The 17688-nt window shown below is 45.5% G+C and overlaps 1 protein-coding gene and 1 long non-coding RNA gene across 7 annotated transcripts in view; one reads left to right on the top strand and one right to left on the bottom strand.

Annotated features, from left to right (window-relative positions):
- The window catches only part of KCND3 (potassium voltage-gated channel subfamily D member 3), a 99109-nt gene that overhangs the window by 42886 nt on the left and 38535 nt on the right, over positions 1-17688 (top strand). The window lies entirely within an intron of this gene.
- The window catches only part of LOC107055191, a 77656-nt gene that overhangs the window by 39126 nt on the left and 20842 nt on the right, over positions 1-17688 (bottom strand). Inside the window, exons 2-3 of the long non-coding RNA XR_005841898.2 lie at positions 9018-9163; positions 7382-7580 (exon numbers count right to left, since the gene is read on the bottom strand). This is a non-coding gene — a long non-coding RNA (uncharacterized LOC107055191). The remainder of the gene's footprint in view (positions 1-7381; positions 7581-9017; positions 9164-17688) is intronic.

Here is a 17688-nt window from a genome sequence, read left to right as displayed (position 1 = left end):
GGCAGCAACGATGTCAGAATGCTTCAGTGAGTGAGGGATCTCTGGTAGTCGTGAAGCTACACAGCACAGGGTTTGCAAGATCCACCAGCAATCCCAGCATCCTGCCTGGCCACCAATGCAGTGTGATGCAGCCAGAACAGCCATTCTCATCCGAATTCCCTCCTTCTTGGGAAGGACAGCAATATGGCACACCTCGCAGGGGAGGTGCAACAGAGCTTTAAATAACCACCAAGCAACTTCCCTTGCAAAGAAAATTGCAGGTCGGTTAATGCCAAGAAATCTCAGGCTAAGACTGATAAAGCAGGACTGCCTTCTGCATCTGTGGCACAGGAATGAAGGAGGCATGGGAAGTTTTTGGCATGGCAATCATAAGGAGAGAGAGTTCTCACCTTGTTTTTTACTGAGAGTGCCTGTGTCAAAAGGAGAGGCTGCGATTCAGTGCTGGAATGAGATTCGCACTGTTTGATGAGAGGCAGGAGAGCCGCATCCATTTGCGACTGGGGGAATTTAGTGCAGAAACTTCAGATTTAAAGACCTGTGGTGAAGCCCTGTACAAAAAAACAATGGAGGAGAGAAGGCAGGACGCAGGGTTCAAGTCAGGTATCCTCAGGCTAAAACGTTTCACCTCTTCGGCCAGTTAATTTAAAGCAGGATTAATAATTCCTGCACGATTAGGATTTTATGAAGCTTAATTAATTAAAGGTCATAAAATGCAATCAGACTTGCCTGTGACAGATACCAGATAAGTCGGGACCATCAGCATGGCAGCCCGCCGGGTGGGACGTGTCAGCAGCCCCGCACACGGCCGCATGCAAAGCCAGAACGTGTGGCTCTGCTCTGCTCTGCTCTGCTCCTTTCTTCAGGACTTTTAATTCCTAAAAACGCTGCAAATCCCCTTTAAACATGCCGTGCTGGGGTGGGTAGAAGAGGCTGCTCGGGTCCGAGGTAGGATCAAGACAATAAAATGCAAACCTCCCTGCAGTTTGTGCTCGTGACTAAGAAGCCATCACACAGGTTCCTGCCATAACACGCTGCTGACTGCACCTCCCAGCCCTCCCCACCTCCCAGTGCTGTGCCCAGCAGCCTGCATTCAGAGTCGCTGCTGGAGAAGCCGTGCCTGCAGCACTTGCAGCTGCTTGCTGATCGGGAAAGGCTCCAAACCTCTTAACAGAGCACTTCTGTCTGGTTGAAATTGTCGGGGAAGATGAGTGTACAATTCATAGCCACAAAAAGCAAAACAAAGCCAGACCTGGCCTGAATTCGAGTAAAGCCACTCCAAATCCATACGTGACTGGCTTCTCTTGGTGGGGGCAGGTAGTGATGGCCATTTGGGCACCCCGCTTCACTAAGAGCCCAGTACAAAAAAGCTTATATCCTATGAGTCTATATAAACACATTAGACAGAGAATGAAAACTGCACTGAGATTAGGTTTCCATCTCTTAACATCTACGTACGTGACAGATGGGATTAGTAAATGAACAGACCACTGAAGGAAGGAGAGAGGATTAACAATAGAAAATAGCTGGGGGGGGGGAAGGTAGATAATCAGGGGCAGCTCTTTGGAAAAGAGACTTATGGCAAATGGCACAGGCAGCTTCCATTTATTTACTTCAGCAAATGAGAGATGCAGAATATGAAAGACCAATCTCCCTTTAACCCTGGGGGAAGCAGAGCCAGAGGCAGCCCCACAGGGGCTCCACAATGCACTGAATTGCATCATCCCGGGGCAGGGAAGCTTAGAAACCAATTTCAGCCCCAGCTATTACTGCAAAGTTTTAATCCCCCTCTTTAGGGAAATCATTTGAGGAAACGGTGGACAGATAAACAAACAACAAAGTCGGGCTCTCACAGTGATGGAAAGGGACCATTTCTCATTGGTGTGAGTTTGTGAATGATGGTCCACATGAGGATGAACAACACAGGCAGAAGTTATCCTGCTTGTGCTGGCTTCAGATCAAGCCCAAATTCTGTACTCCAGAGAGTAACAAGGAAGTGGTGTCTGCTCTACAGTGAGCACCAATGAAGAAAATAAATGAAACAGTCCATATCCAGCCAATGAAAACCTCACCACTGAAGTGGAAACTTACAGAAGATAAATAAGCAAGCGAGGCGGTGCCTGATCCTACTCGATCCAGACAATATGATACAAAACCACATTCACTGTACAGAAGTCCTGAACATCTGTCTGGGCTGCAGCTCTGACCTCCAACAGATGTCTGCAGATGTTCCGTTCCAAGAGACAAGGCGGTGGCAGAGCGATTCCTCCACCAGCAATGCCTCCCAGTCTCCAGCAAACAACAGGTCACGAATTTCCTGACCCAGAGGCTGCTTCGAGCCACCGTATTTAACCCAGCAGTGACCCATGAATTTCTTTGTACATGCATTTCTGCATCTGTGCACCCTCAGCTCCTGCAGCCTTCACTCCCTGCGAGCCGAGATGAGAAACAACCAAGAGAGAAACGCTAAGGACCTGGTTAACATTTTTCACAGCTCATGCATTATTTCTTTTTTGCTTCAAATGTTGACTCAGGAGAAGAGCCATAGGATAGTCCAAAGCTGTGCAATCTGTGTTGCAATCAGCTTGATTGGATATCTTGGGATATCCCCCCCACTCCTGACGCACCCACTAACTCTGCTTTGGAGCAGCCCTCCACTGCAGGTAAAGCTGCAGGTAAACCTACACTGTAGCTCAGAGAGTGCTGCTGGGTTTGGACATCTGTGTGGAATAGACTCCCAGGCTGTAAATCCAATGCCATTCACTTACACTAAATCACTTTGCTAGCACCGAAAGGAAATTAAGAATGATTCCACACGGTCAGCTTTTAGCCCATTTACAATTTTCTGCATTAATATTACTTTTAAAACATATTCTCCCACTTCTGTCTAGACTGCAAAAAACATGAATTAAAGATATTTGAAAGTTATTTAAGACTTGTGCCCTCCGAACAGCTCCCTTAGAAGGTGAACCATTAAGTCTTGACCTCCCATTTGGAGCGGACTGAAACACTTCTGCTGCTTGTTAGCAGATTAACAGATGAGACAGAGGGGAGTTAAACATAGCCGAGGTGTGAGAAGTAATTATAGGCTGCTGCATCAGGCTGGGAATAAGAAAAGCCAGTATTAAGTGCCTGCTCTGAGGGTGATATCTGTCCTTAATGGAAGAGGAATGTGACAGCTGAATGTGTTTCTTCAGCATCTGACCTGAATCTCCATCTCCAAGTGAGTGCTGTTCAGACTGATGGCACCCGGACAGACGTGGCTCTTCCCAAAGCCTCCACTCCTTTGAGGTCCCTTCCAACCCAAGCCATCCTATGATCCTCAAGTCGCCTGTTTGCAGACACAGACTGCAGAAAGCTGAGCCTGAGGTATTACGAAGAGGAGAAACCACTGCCCATTGCTGTGACAAACTCAACAACAGCCCGGTAGGACTTTGCAGGAACCGCACGTAGAAAAGTGCCTCAGACTGCCCTGAAGCCACCTGCAGTCACAGCACTACTCCTTGCTTCTGGTGTTGCATTCACCTGTCGTCTCCTGCATTGCACTGCAATCCTAACCTCTCTGAGCTGCACTGCGAGGTGTCATTGCAGTCACCACTTACTGCCACTTAACATCAGCAGGGGCAGCTTCTCATCACATGTGGCTCTGCACAGTGTCCATGAGAACAGAGCCAGGGCACCCAGGCAGCTCCAGCACAGTGATCGATGTTAAGTGATGCACCTGAGTAGCTGTTACCATTTGGTTATACTATTTACTGACCGGGTGAAAATTCTGTTGTCCCGAACTTCATGCATCTTAATGCAAACACACATCAAGGATGCGAGTGAGACCATAAGAGAAAGCAAAGTTTTCCATCTATTAAGCATAAATAACCACACAAGTTGCAGGGCTCTGGAGTGCCATTGCCTCTGGGTTGCATTCTCTACACCACCCCTCCAGCTCCTCAGCGACAAAGCTCTGACGTGGGAATTGTATGGCAAAGAGCACCAGAAACAGAAAAAAACACACCTTTATCCTAAAAAGGATTCACCAGCATTCCAATGACTGGATAAACATTCCTGCAGTGTGAGTGCAGCAGCTCAGCACCAGCAATTTCATCAGCCAGAGGTTACGACTTATGCAGTTTTCTGGAGCTTACGGCTGATTCTTTATGCATGCACAAGAGCTAATTGCATCCAAGAGAGTTCTGTGCCTGTTGGTCTGGAGGTGTATTGCCATATGTTTGGCGTATACTTAATTAACACAGTACAGCTGCACTGCTTTCCATTTGTATTATAGATTAGATTTCTATTACACATCTAGGCAGGAGTCCCACAATTCATATTTATTAAAATAATTACCCCAAGATTTAGGTGGTTGGAAGCACTCAGTCAAGCAGCCCAGCGCTCCTCTGCACAAGGAGCATAATTCAGCTACAAACCAAAACTGAATAGCAGGACTACTTAAGTGGTTGACATGTGAGTCAGAACATCAGATTTGCAGGCAGAGGGTAAAGCAGCCTGCTGAGCCTTTATCCAGGTGCTGGTTCTTCAGATGTGAAGGCTATTGAAGCGTGACTTGCTACTATGTTCATACAGATCACATTCAGATCTTTTTTTAGCTTCCTGCAATTTTTTCCTCCAGGCACCAAAAGTTCATTTTAAAATTCCATTTCAGAATGCGCTCGCTGGTTTTTAGTGCCAGCTTATGAAGCTCCTATGGATCAAAACCCACATGAACCTGGGCTTTGTTTTGTTTTTAAAGAGGTTTAGAAACTCGAGTAAAGGTGCAAATTGCACTTCTGCATTTCAGTCAAGTATGCCTCCAGTATTTTTTTGCCCTTTGCACAATAGCATTTTGCATAGAGATGCACGGAGGCTGCAAGGACAGAACAGGTCCAGAATGCAGGCACATGCATTAAGTGTGGCCTAATTGCTTAGAGCCAGGATCTCATTCCAACTTCAAACACACTTCAAGGGTCTGGAATAGTAAGACCCAGAGCTGTGCTTTGGGTTTGATAGAAAGGGAACATCCAGCATTTTATGTGAACGTTTTTGTCTCATCCAACTCTGAACTGAGGAAGTAATTTGACTAATCAAAGTCCAAATCTATGCAATTATAGGCAGCAACGCATGGCTGAGGAATAATCAAATTTACTTTTTTTTATCCATTCATTAAGCCATCAATATAATTTTATAAGCTGGTTCGGAGCAGCATGTAGGAAAGCAAAGCTCTGCAAATACCTGCAGAGAACTGAGGGCACAGCCTGGCAGCTCCAGCTGCTCTCAGGCTCTGCTTGCAGCCCATGCATCTCCCAGTGCCTCTGATCCCACCCCAGCTGGAAGCAGAACGAGACCCACAGTCGTCTCAGACAGGCTGACCAACAGCTATCAGATGGCACCTGGCAAATAGTTGGGCAAATTTGCTTTTCCCAACCAAAGAAGGCAGAAAACGGCTGCTTCCCGTCCTCTTGCATAACATGCAGCGGTTCAAAAACACCAACATATTGAGGTATCCAAGTATTGCAGCCAGCCCCCAAAGGAGAAGCTGTTGACACACCTAGACCACATCTTCCAATGCTGTACTTCTGACTCAGTGTTCCCTGTGCAGCTGTACTGCCTGGCAAGGACAGAACGCCCAGCGCTGGGCAAGGAGCTGAGTGTGCACGGAGGGGTTCCTCTGCTTGGAGCATTCCCACCTTTGTTTCAATTGCTTGACAAGTTGGAAGGTTGATCTGAGGGGGAGCAAACTCCTGTGCTGTTTGAGAGCCGGGTGATATTTCAGAACTGAAGTTAATGGGGCTGTAAATCTGGGAGATGGGGGGAATTAACAGGTCACTTTGAATCAGCTGCTTCTGCAGTCCTTCTGTTAAGGCTTATTAGCATAGAAATTTCTAACTTTCCAGCTGAAGAGTTTTGGCTGTTTTACGTTTAGATTTGAATTACAATGGAGTTGCTATGACTGGAGGGCAGAGATAGGGAGAGGAAGAGGAAATATGCTTAAACATCTGGTGCTCCTTTTTCTCTTAGAGATTGTTGCCTGCTTTATGCAGTCTGTTGTCTGAAAACAACAAGAGCAACAACATAAATATTCAATAGAAATTCGAGGAGAAGATGCAAGAAAAGAAGCATGGGAGGTTTTGTTTGAGAAGTTAAACGCAGTCCCACTGATCCATCCAGCAGCCACAGCTCAGAGGGTGCTTGGTGCATCTCAGCTTTACAGGGATCTCCAGATCCTCAGGAGCAGGCTTAAGGGACTTGGAGGCATTCAAGGCCAGGCTGGATGTGGCTCTGGGCAGCCTGGGCTGCTGGTTGGTGACCCTGTACATAGCAGGGGGTTGGAACTGATGAGCACTGGGGTCCTTTTCAACCCAGCCCATTCTGTGATTCTATGATTCTAACCCTAACGTGCTGACTGCTACAGCATCCCAGTGAGATGGTTGTGGATGCAGCCTAAGTAACAGAAAATAAGAATGTTTATGTTCTACTAAATAAGCATATGGGATAGTTTGCTTTTCAACTTCAGGAGAGACCGTTCCCCCTGTTCTTGCTCCTCTGAATTACATCTGGCTCTGAAAAGCCATATAAGTATAAACTAGGCTGCTGGTAGGCGACGAGCTGATAGGGAAACTTTATAGCACCATAATCACCAGCTCCATCTCACAGTATCCTCAGCAAGGGAACATTAATAAACATTAAAGAGGAGAGTAAGCTAGGCATCTAATTAAGAACGGAGCAGCCTGCCAGACAAGGTCAGTCCCCAGATGGGGTTGAAGGGCAGTGTAAGATAAGAGAATAAATTCAACGTAAAGGTCATCTATATGGATTAAACGATCTGAGCAGTCATTTCCAGACCCATCTTCTGCAATTAATATTTAATTAAAAATAGCAACACTATAAAGTTTAGCTTTTAGCCGGGAAAATTATTTCATGTCCCATAAAATCTTTAAATACGAATCATGCATTCGTTCTCTCGCCCGACACAAAGTAGGCTTCTGTGGTTCTGAGTAACCTAATAGAGCTGAGCAACCCCAGATAGTGCGTTTCAAGGACAGCCAGCCTTTGCACCTTAAAAACTGTTGGAAATCAGCTTCCATTGACCAAAGGCAGCGCTTAAAAGTGGAGGGCTCCCTCCTGCCCACATTCAATCTGGAGTTAGGTGCAGTTTATAACTGAATATTCATCAGCATTCAAGGCGATTCTGCCTGGGTCTCTTATCAGGAGCGCCTCCAACCTGTGGTTAGTGTGATTTTCTGTCTCCTATGCCCTGGCAGCCCAAGAACTGGGCCACCAAGGCAGCCACCAGAGGGATGGCTGTTCTTCAGCTCTCGAGTCCTTTGCGACCTACTTCCAAGTTTTCAACCTCCACCATCAGAACGAGCTGGAAAAGGAGGTTCAGACTCACCCTGTGAACGCTTCAGCTCGGAGCATGCAGCTGAACGTCCATTTATGCTCAGCATGGGGTCTGTGCATCCCCTGGTGGGTTGGGAGGTTGAGGTGAGAGCCTGGATTTGCTGTTTGACTTTCAGAAAGGCGCACAGCGACGGTTCCCTGCAGACGACAGGAACCTCCTTCTGCAGGAGCTGGAGACATTCTTCACAGTGCTATGAAAATGAGAAGCAATCCAGTTCAAAGACTTGTTTTTACTTCCCTCAAAGCCAACCGTAAAAATCCCTTCACTTCACGGGTGTGGGATCAATGCTTTTATTCTTTAAATGCCTGATGGAGCTTCCTGACTTCATTCCTGGCCCCTGGGGTCTCTGTTTATTTTTTACCCGTTACAGGGACAAAACATGGGGTTTGTCATTGTTTTCAAGGGTACCAGAGATGTCAGTCAAAAACCTGAAGCTGTTAGCTTTCCTCATTGGCTCTCAGGGGTGTGACCTTCTACAAGAAGCTTTGCTGGCTTGCCCACATCTTTGCTTATGGAAATTTCTCAGGACAACATGGGCTGCTTTCTGCTGGTTATGTCCCCTCCTGGAAAGCAGGGATCGAATCTAACTGGACTTGCACCTGGCTGCAGGAGCCCGGTGGTGCTCCCAGGGAAGGAGCAGCATCCTCAGCATCCATGTGAGCACATCAGGGAAGAGAACAGGCCAGGAGAGGCAACCGACTCCTCTGATATGCTAATAAGAAGGCACAATTAATTTCTTCACCTTTTGCCCAGTCCCTGCTGCATGTATAAATTAAATTAGCATCCATCCATAGACATGCACACATAATACTCGCTGATTTAAATGGCGTTTATAACTTCAAAACGTAAAGCAAGAGGAAAAACTGCTGAAGTTAAGCAAGAAAAAACACAGGCAACATAATTTCTACATATGTGTAAGGAAGAATTTTGGGAGGGGAATCTTTTAAAGTATCAAATATTATTTGTTGCTAATTCAGGTTTGCAAGCAACTGCCTAGAGCTCCTGTTAAAATATGTCAGAGCTGTTAAATGCCTGCATCAATAATAGATGGGAAGGGCATGTACTAAGACTAAGGTCTCCCTGCATTGAGACATAGCACCATGTTTTATTAATAACAATTTGAAAGCCACAGTGAAGTAGGAAAATGGTTCCTCTGCCAGGTTCCTAAATCCCTGATTCTCAACCAAGCACAGCGCAGAGGATAACAGATCTAACTTTATCATAGGGACTCCACCAGAACTCTTGGCCCCGTCCATGCAGATTTAAGAATGACGATTATTTTTGGGTCCATGGGTATGTTGAGTAATAGGCCTTTGACTGATGGTGAATCAAACGTTGCTGGGTCTAACAGAGACCGTTTCACAGCATCTGCAGAATAACTAAAAATCTTCCTCTGATTTCTATCTGTGGTTAATTACGCTGTGATTATGGAAAAATATTATGTCACAGAAGTGCTTACACTGAATATTTCAGCAGGATTAGTCTGGTGCATTTCTAAAAAAAAACCCCAAACTCCAAAACCCATTAGATACGATAGGCAATGATAGAACTCAGTGTACATGAAATGACACAAGCGTGAAGCTCTTTCAAAGTAAGTCAAAGATCCAAAAATAGCAATATAAAATACCTCCAACTTTGTGAATTGTGTGTATTTGGTTGCAAAGTCTCTGGTGATGGGATCTGATTCTTTCTGCTTTTGCACTTCAGAAGTCACTTGTTGGTACGCAGTCGGTGCACAACTCCTCACAGCTGGCTTTGAAGAACAATCAGGCTCTTAAAAAACCAAAACAAAACTTAATCAGTGTAAAAACTAAGACTTGGGTATGTCTTTCAAAGATTCCTTACACTTCACACATTCGCAGCACAGCAGCTGCAAAAACCAGATTGTACAGCTCCTTTATTTACAACACCTTTGTTCTTTGCATTTACGTAATAACAATTTCTGGAGGGTTCAGCTCCAGTTTGGAGGCTCAAGTGAAGCCCAGATATCCAGAACATTCCCTGTGCTGTGAGAATGCAGGTGAAGAGTAGGGACCACATGTTGCTGCAAAGTCACTGCGAGTCAAAGCGGCCCTTCAGCACACTCAGGAACCTTATAGGTCTGCAACAGCCATGGAAGAAACCTTTTGAAGTTCCAAATGACTTATTCTGCCCCCCGAGGTAAATAGGAGAACTGAAACATCAAAGCAGGCTCTAAAGAACAGATTTGGTTGATATTTTGTTTCGTTAAAGAACTGATCTTTGTTAAGCCATACCCCATGTTGAGATACCAGAGAGTAACACCAAACCCACCAAGCAGTGGAGGGGAGAGCAGCAAGCTTTCCTTGCAGCTGCCTGATCCAATATCTTTGCATTTCTGCAGTGCTGAACTGCAAGCAACAACTTCAAGCACCATGCCATGTCTGCTCCGACCTCTGCAGACATTAAACCCCACATCAGATGTGGGACAGAGATATTGCTACACCTAGAATCTACACAGCATTTAACTTATCTCGCTGCTCCCAGACAGTGATTTCAAATGTGAGTGTTTAGTAAAAATAAACTACTTGAAGTTTTGTTGCTTTGAGAGCATGCATTTCATTGCTTGCCCAGGATGGAGCTGTGCACAGTGTGCCCTTCCCCTGCAAGGCCTGCAGCAAGCAGGCCGTGCTCCAGCCTGCCCTGTTACGTGCCCAGGCCCAAAACAGAGCAGGAAGTCATAGCAACAGCCTGGGTTCACATGAGTGCAAAAGCACCACTTCTCTCTTGCCTAAAAGCACTAACAGTGCTAAAAGCATCGACAGCAGCAAGCACTGAACAGGTCAGGGTTTCAGCATTTCACACAACCAGCTCCATTACTGCAAGCCACATTCCTGTACACCTCTGACAGGTTGAGCCTCACCGCCTGTCACTCCTTCTGGAGGGGTGAAGGGTAAAAGTTTGATGGTAAGGGAGTTAGGTTGGTGATAGCCCATCACGGGACAGGGGAATTCCCAGTATCCCAGCTCAGGAGCCCTCAGGACAGGGAGATGTCATCACAAAGCACAGCCTGATGGGGCCTAGCGCGGCCTAGAGCAGAGCTGGGCACCCTAACGCTGCCCTTGCTGCATCATTCCAAGTGCCTTCTAGGACAGACAGAGGCCTTTTAATGCACAGTGAAGGGCTTCTTGAAGGAACTCCTGCCTTCCTGGGTCAGCGAGCAAACCTTCCCTGCAAGCTTTTGTCACCTCCAAGGCTTGCATGATAAATAACATCCAACTGTACACATTTGTTTTGCGTCTTAGCCAAGCAGATGGCTTGGGAGAATGGAGGGGATATTAAATTAAGCTAAGGTGAACCTTCTGGGAAAATTCAAGGGAACTTAATTGCATAGTATTAACTTTTACCTATTTCTCCTTTTTTATTTGGCAAATACTTACGAGCAAACTCCTCATTTAATGAGGAAGAAAGCACAGATGAAAGGAGTTTTTTTAACGTCTTTAATCTGAAAGCCTGCTGGTGCTGCATATTTTCCCACTAGAATGCTTAAAGGTGATGAGGTTACCCTGCAATTTTTTACTGATTACACCCCAGGCTAAATTAGCTATGGGATATATGTATGTATATGTATAAAAACTTCAGGACAAACACCAAACTTTAAACTCATCAAACACAGCCCTCATCCCTCTGCGATTTGAAAGAAGAAATGTCTTCTATCATCTGCAATGTGTGCACTTTTATTACAGACCAAGGAGATCTGCACACAGACCTCTGCATTCAGTGGCACTGAACACCTGACATACCAGCTCAGTCTCTGGGTTTATCTGGGATAAACTGAGGTGCAAAAAGGTGTTAAATGATTTCCATCAGGGTAAGTCATTGCAGGACTAGGAATAGAATCGAGGTTCTCTCCCTGACCCAGCTCTGGCTAACTGATAAAGTTATATTTTGAACAGATCCACTCCAGCAGGGAATTGCTCAGTCACCTTGAGCCATGTAGGACTTGACAAGGAACAAACCTTTCTAGTTAACGGAGTGTCTTGTGTAAGGGCTGAAGTTTAATGACAAAGCATCCCATGGGAGGGGTCTGTTAATGGGAGATCAAGCCTTTTGTCTCCAAATTCTGTCTTAAATCTGAGTAATATTGGCACAGACCGAGAGCTGACTGGTTGTCTCTGAGAAGAGTATCACAGAATTCTGTATAAGCCATAAACACAGAGATCAGGACAGCATCTTTTATCAGCACTGATAAATATAGATACTTCTTACATAACAAGGGACATTCAGGTCATTGATTTTGAGCAAGAAGTTCTCATTGATTTCCAATACGAAATTCTGATCGTAAATATTGTAGAAAATGACATTTTGATATTATTAATGCCATCTGCTGAATGATATGAATGTTTAATCGAAGTGTAAATAATGATTATGAAATTGCACACTGGACACCACGTCAGTGCAAACAGCAAAGTCCCTTATATAAAGAGCAAGAGAAAATACTGAGGATTAGAGGAAAAGAAATAATATCTCCCCAGTTTTAGGCGGGGGAACCGTGGAGGAAAGAGCTTACTCAGGCTGTCCAAGGTCACGGGAAGGGTCAAAAGTCACATCCCTCAGAGCATCTGCCCAGAGCTTTAACATACCGTAGATGACATCTCTATGTCTCCCGTGCCAATAAATCTTCAGGCAAAAAGAAGCTTAAACTGGAGTGGTGGAAGATATGAGAAGCTGGCTTTGGGGAAAAGCCCATGCTACAAATGACAAATAAAGAACAAATACGTAAAATTTATCAGCTGAATAAATCTTAAAATAAAAGGATTTAGGGACGCTGTAATGATCTCATTGCTTACATCAAGAGCAAGCTGTGCATATCTTCATATTGTATTTACTGTTATGAAAACATAAACTGGATTACCAGGGCTTAGTGCTTAAGCAGCCTGTTTCATTAGGAAGGCAAGGAACTTTGTCTGTTCTGATATTAAAGATGAGACAGGACAGAGAAAAGACGAGGACCGGGACGTTTTCCTGGTCAAAGGACAACAATTATACTGGATAAATCAAATATGGATCGCAGAACCTCACTGGTTCATACCCATAAATGCAAACAAGGCTGGACCGAGCTGCATCACCCCTATAAGGATGTATGTGAGCTCTGCAAAGCCATTCAGAATTTTACTGTCAGTTTCCTGAGGTGACCTGAAACCCATTGCACTCCCATGCACGGCTACGGAAGTTTCGCTGTGGTTTCAGCAGTGTCATTATCCGAGGCACAGTCATTAAGTGCAGTGATGGGAATCGGGCTCATTTCACTAGGAGAGAGCTGGATCTGCTGAAATAAAAGAATGCCCGCTCATTCCTAACGTGAGATGGCTCTGTTTTAAGCAACAACAAGATGCTGGCACACGTGTAAGCAGGGCGGGCAGGGGAAGGAATACTAAAAACTACATTTCCTGCTACAGTGGTTCAGTATTTGCAGTCTGAATGCACACATCCCAGCAGTTTGAGGAATGGTGTCCTCCATTCCTCCTGCTTGTTTGCATCAGAAGAAAGCAGGGGTCTGCACTGCTAAGAAACGTTCACATGTGAGATACATTTATTCTTCTGCTCTGGGCAGAAGACGAATGTTGCTGTTTGGGGTTTGCAGGGCTTATCTGCCTGGTGAACACAAAAGGAGCAAAACATAGCTTAAAATGCTTCACTGGAACAGGTTGCCCAAGGAGGCTGTGGATGCCCCATCCCTGCAGGCATTCAAGGCCAGGCTGGATGTGGCTCTGGGCAGCCTGGGCTGCTGGTTGGTGACCCTGCACATAGCAGGGGGTTGGAACTGATGAGCACTGTGGGCCTTTTCAACCCAGGCCATTCTGTGATTCTATGAAAATTTGCAGAAGTCAAAGGAAATCTATGTACTGAATCCAGTCAGCAGAAAGGTCAAGCCAGAGATTTTCCTAAACCAGGATGACTTCAAAATCTGGTCTGTTTCCCATTTATGCAAGAAAAAAAAACAACCAAAAAAGCCAGACTGAAACAAAGTTATGGTGTCTGATTTTCCCCTACCTGATTCCTCGGCCAGGCTGGTAAGAACTGTTGGTAACTTATATCACTTTGTATGGCTAATCTGCAAGGAAAAGGTACAGCAGCTTCATTGCCAGTCACAATACAAAGTGCTGACAGATCCAAGTGGCACGCTGCACTGCTTTTGCAGAACATATTGTGAGACATTTGAGTTCTGACATCTCTCCTTTTTCTGTGGGGAAGACGAGAGTGAGAATGCATGCTGCAGATCTGGGCTCCTGTTTGTTTTGCAGCCTTTGTGTTTTGTTTTGGCTCGGTTTTGTTTGTTTGTTTGTTGCAAAATCACCTTGGGAAACGAGCCTGCTGGTATCACTCCCATAGATAGATGCAAATAGTGCTATCTGGGGTGGTTTGAACCTGGAGGAAGCGCAGCGAATCAGTAATTGCAGGAGAGAATGATTTCATAGTCAAGTGTTTCTATGAAGGCATCAACTCAGATTCAGCATTCCAAGTGTGATACCTACAGGGAAAAGCTCAACTTTTCAAGGTGGCAATGAGAAGAAAAAGATACTGCAGGCAGAAAGTCAGAAACACAGGCTTCTCTGTATGCACCTTCCTGTAGCATCATGGAGAAAATAGAAACCGAGGGGAAATACAGTGTGCCTATCACAACCTGTGCTAATCTGGGAAGGGAAGGAAAGAACTCCATCCAGAAGATGTGGGTTTGAATCTCTGATTGGGCAAATAATGGAGAAAAGTCTTCCAAGACAGAAAGGGAATTAGGAAATAATATCTGCTGACAGGGAGGCTGTGAATTTACCTACTCTGCACATAGTGATGGGAAGAGCCACACAGAGGGCTTAGATTTAGTCCTAGCTTTAGGACTAGACAAGAGATTTACTGGTGGAAAGCGTAACATGGAGATTTCACTGTGTAGTACACAGAATGCAGACTGGACAACCCAGGCTTCTGTTTTTCCTGAAATACTTACATAAGGGCATTAAGATGTGGCTGGTCAAATGCATAAAATATAAGCAAAAGGTACCTACAGAGACAAGAACCACTCTTCAGCTTTGTCCCAGCATGCAGACCACGACGATTTATTCCTATAGTCTGTGTTATCCATGCAGTACTTAAACACCCTTGGGGAAGCAACGCAGGGTTTGATTTTGGCAACTGTCCCTTTGTGTGCTAATAATTTCCATTAGCAAGTTAATTTTCATTGCAAGCCTCCTGCTTTCTTATGTGGGAGATGAGAAGCCAGAAGTTCAGCATCAACTTTTTGAGCACTGCTAGGGAGGGAGAGAACACTGTGCATACCACGCGGTCTTGCAGCAAATACATCAGAAGACAATCCTGAAGCTCAGAGCTAAAGCAAAGCATGCAGTGCACACCCCTACACACACTGCTGCTCGGGCTGCTGTCATAGAATCACAGAATGGCCTGGGTTGAAAAGGACCATAATGATCATCTAGTTGCAACCACGCTGCTCCGTGCAGGGTCGCCAACCACCAGACTGGGCAGACCAGGCTGCCCAGAGCCACATCCCTGTTCCCAGACCTGATGTGATGCTCCATGTGACAGCACGGCTGGTGCAGCTGGCTTTGCAAATTGCACAGCAGGGAATGTCGTGCTTTGGCAAAGTGCCCACCTGAATCCCGGAGGAGGGAGGAAGGAGAAAACAAGTTTTGACTGGTAACATATAAGGTGACACTATCAATCACTGGCAAACTTGGACAGCTCCAGTTAATTTTTGCTCAGAATGATAAAATACTCCAGTGGTGAGGAAAATAACAGGGAGCTTCATGCAGGGCTATTTTTCTTCTTGGTTTTTTTGTACATTTTTGGTTCTATTTAGGAGAAAAATCACATTAAACCCGCAGCAGTTTTAATCACATACAGACAAGTGAAATGGAAGTACCCACAAATAAGCCTGTGCTGTCAATTGCCTTTTTTCTTTTCTTTTTTTTTTTGCTTTCAGTTAAAAGTTTATGGTTTGTATATATATATATTTTCTAACAAATCCAAAACATTTCAAGAGAAGCTGATATTTGGGAGCGTGGTCCCTTAGTCTGCCTTTGAAGAAAGAGGAGTCTGAAATAGAACAGAATTATTCAGCCAGCTCTAGACTCAGAACACTTCCCTGGAGGCGTAGATCTGGCAGCATGTAGGTGAATTTCATTTCTTACTCAGAAAAATTATCTACGCGTTATTAATATTAACACATTCTTAGAGGAGCAGATGTATAAGATATTCTAAAAGGCAGATAAAGATGGATCCTGCAGGTCCTCCAAATGAAGACCAACCCGGAGGGCCAGCAAAGAGGAAAGGTGTTCCAGCCTGAACAAACCGGGGCTCCCAGCTGCCCTGGGAGGGGATGCTGTTTCCTTATGGCACATTTCTGTGCCATAAAGAAGCACATGGGGTACCTGTGTGTGTGTGTGCATTGCTGTTGTCAAGCAGGGGACAGCCAAGGAAACAAGGATTTTTTCTCCCATTCGTCTGTTGTGCACCAATGGAATGAATTTTGGATTGCTGTGCGGTGTTTAAAGCTCATCTATTTTCTTTTAATGAGGTATTCATTTGGAGAAGACAGGAGAGCAGCTAGCAATAGGAAAAGCTCTTTGTCTTCACCGTCTTTTGCAGCAATTTTTTGCTGCCCTGCCACATTTCATGGGGTTTTTCAGTTGTTTTTGTTTACTGCTACAGAGTAACAAAATGAGTGGAAGATACCCAAAGGCTTCCAAAGAACCCAAATGCATTCATAGAAAAGAAAGCAGAGGGAACACTGTGAGGAGCAAGCAACCCTGAAGTCATCCAGCTTGCAGCAAAGCACAGAGCAAGCTAGCCACAGGTGCTCCTCAGATCCCAGGAGCAAATGAGAGCGTGATGGATAGGGATAGCATAATGGTTCTGCAACCATAACACAGCCCTTTCTGGAGCACGCTTTGCATTCGAAGAGGTGGGGGGGTGGAGAAGGAGTCATTATGTATCTCAAGGAAGGTGGAATACAGCACGCCCACACCAGCAGCCTTCTGCAATGCAGGGGGAGCACCCCAGCTCTGCTTAGAAGAGCTAGGCACCGCTTCTGAGGAGTCTGCCCAGCTTTGGCTTACAAGTCCTATGAGTCCATGGATGAGAACGCATCCACCTGAAGTTAGGCAGTAGGAGACCCAGAGGCTATGAGCACTATGAGAGCGCTGCTGCTGAGCTCACAAGTGCTCTGCAGCACCGCCGCTCCGATACTCATCTCGTTCTTCCAGCCCTGAAATGCCTCTCATTCACAACGCCTGCCTGATCCAAAAGCATTTCTAATCCCTTTCATACCTCGCTATGTGATGACAAACGCTGCGTTACTAGATAATTTTTATTTGGAATGGACAGAAGTGTGTATAAGCAGGCCTCGCACAGCACTTTGCATCTGCAGAAATGGGAAGCATCCATGAGATCGGTGTAAGACCCACCAGCACGCTGATGAATGGCTCAAATGATCTGACTTTCCTACACCATGATCTGACTTCCCTCCTTTATTTTTAAACATATCTATTTGTTGAATTGTGCTCATTAAGGTCCGTGTTTTATAGAGCTGATAGGATGTAGCTATAGGGTGAAGCTCGTTATCTTCTAGACATGGAATGCACCCTTCACCTGTGGCACCTCTCTCACTCCAACAAACCCAACTTACTTTATAGACTTCAATATTTGATCATAATTGCTAGGCTGTTGAAATAGAACTTTTGATCAAGAAGGGTAATTCTATGCAAATTTACAGAGTTATAGCTATTCTTAAATATAAAATATTTCAGACTGTTATTTAAAGAGGAGCTTGGGTGCTTAAATGTAATTAAAGAAGCCAGACTTCTAAGGAGAGGCTCAAAATTAAAACAGCTTTGCTCTTACAGAAGCAGCCAAAAAGCCATCGTGCAGGAATATGAGGAATAGGCTGGCTGTGCATCTGCCTGTCCTTTCAGTGATGAGCTGCCACCTCCACGCGGAGGCAAAGCTGCAAATGCCGCAGCAGGAGAAGCTCCACGCGAAGACAGCCGCCTCCAGATGCAGAGCATTGGCCGCTCATTCCTGCAGGGTGAGCTGGGATGGGCGAGTCTGAGTGCTGCACCCCGAGTGCTGCAGGAACCCTCACACAGAGCCCACGGCTCCCAACTCCACAGGGCATGCAGGGCTGCAGTTCTGCCCAGCACACAGAGCTGGCTGCCTCCACGTGTGCTGTCGCAGGCAGAGTGGAGGGAGCTGGCCGAGGCTCTCCTCCCTCTCTGCTCACCCTGCAGGTGGTGAGGGCCATGCAGGGCGTTGCTTCCCCCAAGAGGTTT

The sequence above is a fragment of the Gallus gallus genome, chromosome 26 (genome assembly GCF_016699485.2).
Source record: "Gallus gallus isolate bGalGal1 chromosome 26, bGalGal1.mat.broiler.GRCg7b, whole genome shotgun sequence".
Taxonomy (NCBI): Eukaryota; Metazoa; Chordata; class Aves; order Galliformes; family Phasianidae; genus Gallus; species Gallus gallus.
Note: the sequence above shows the minus strand (reverse complement) of the source record. Positions and strands in the feature narration are given on the sequence as shown.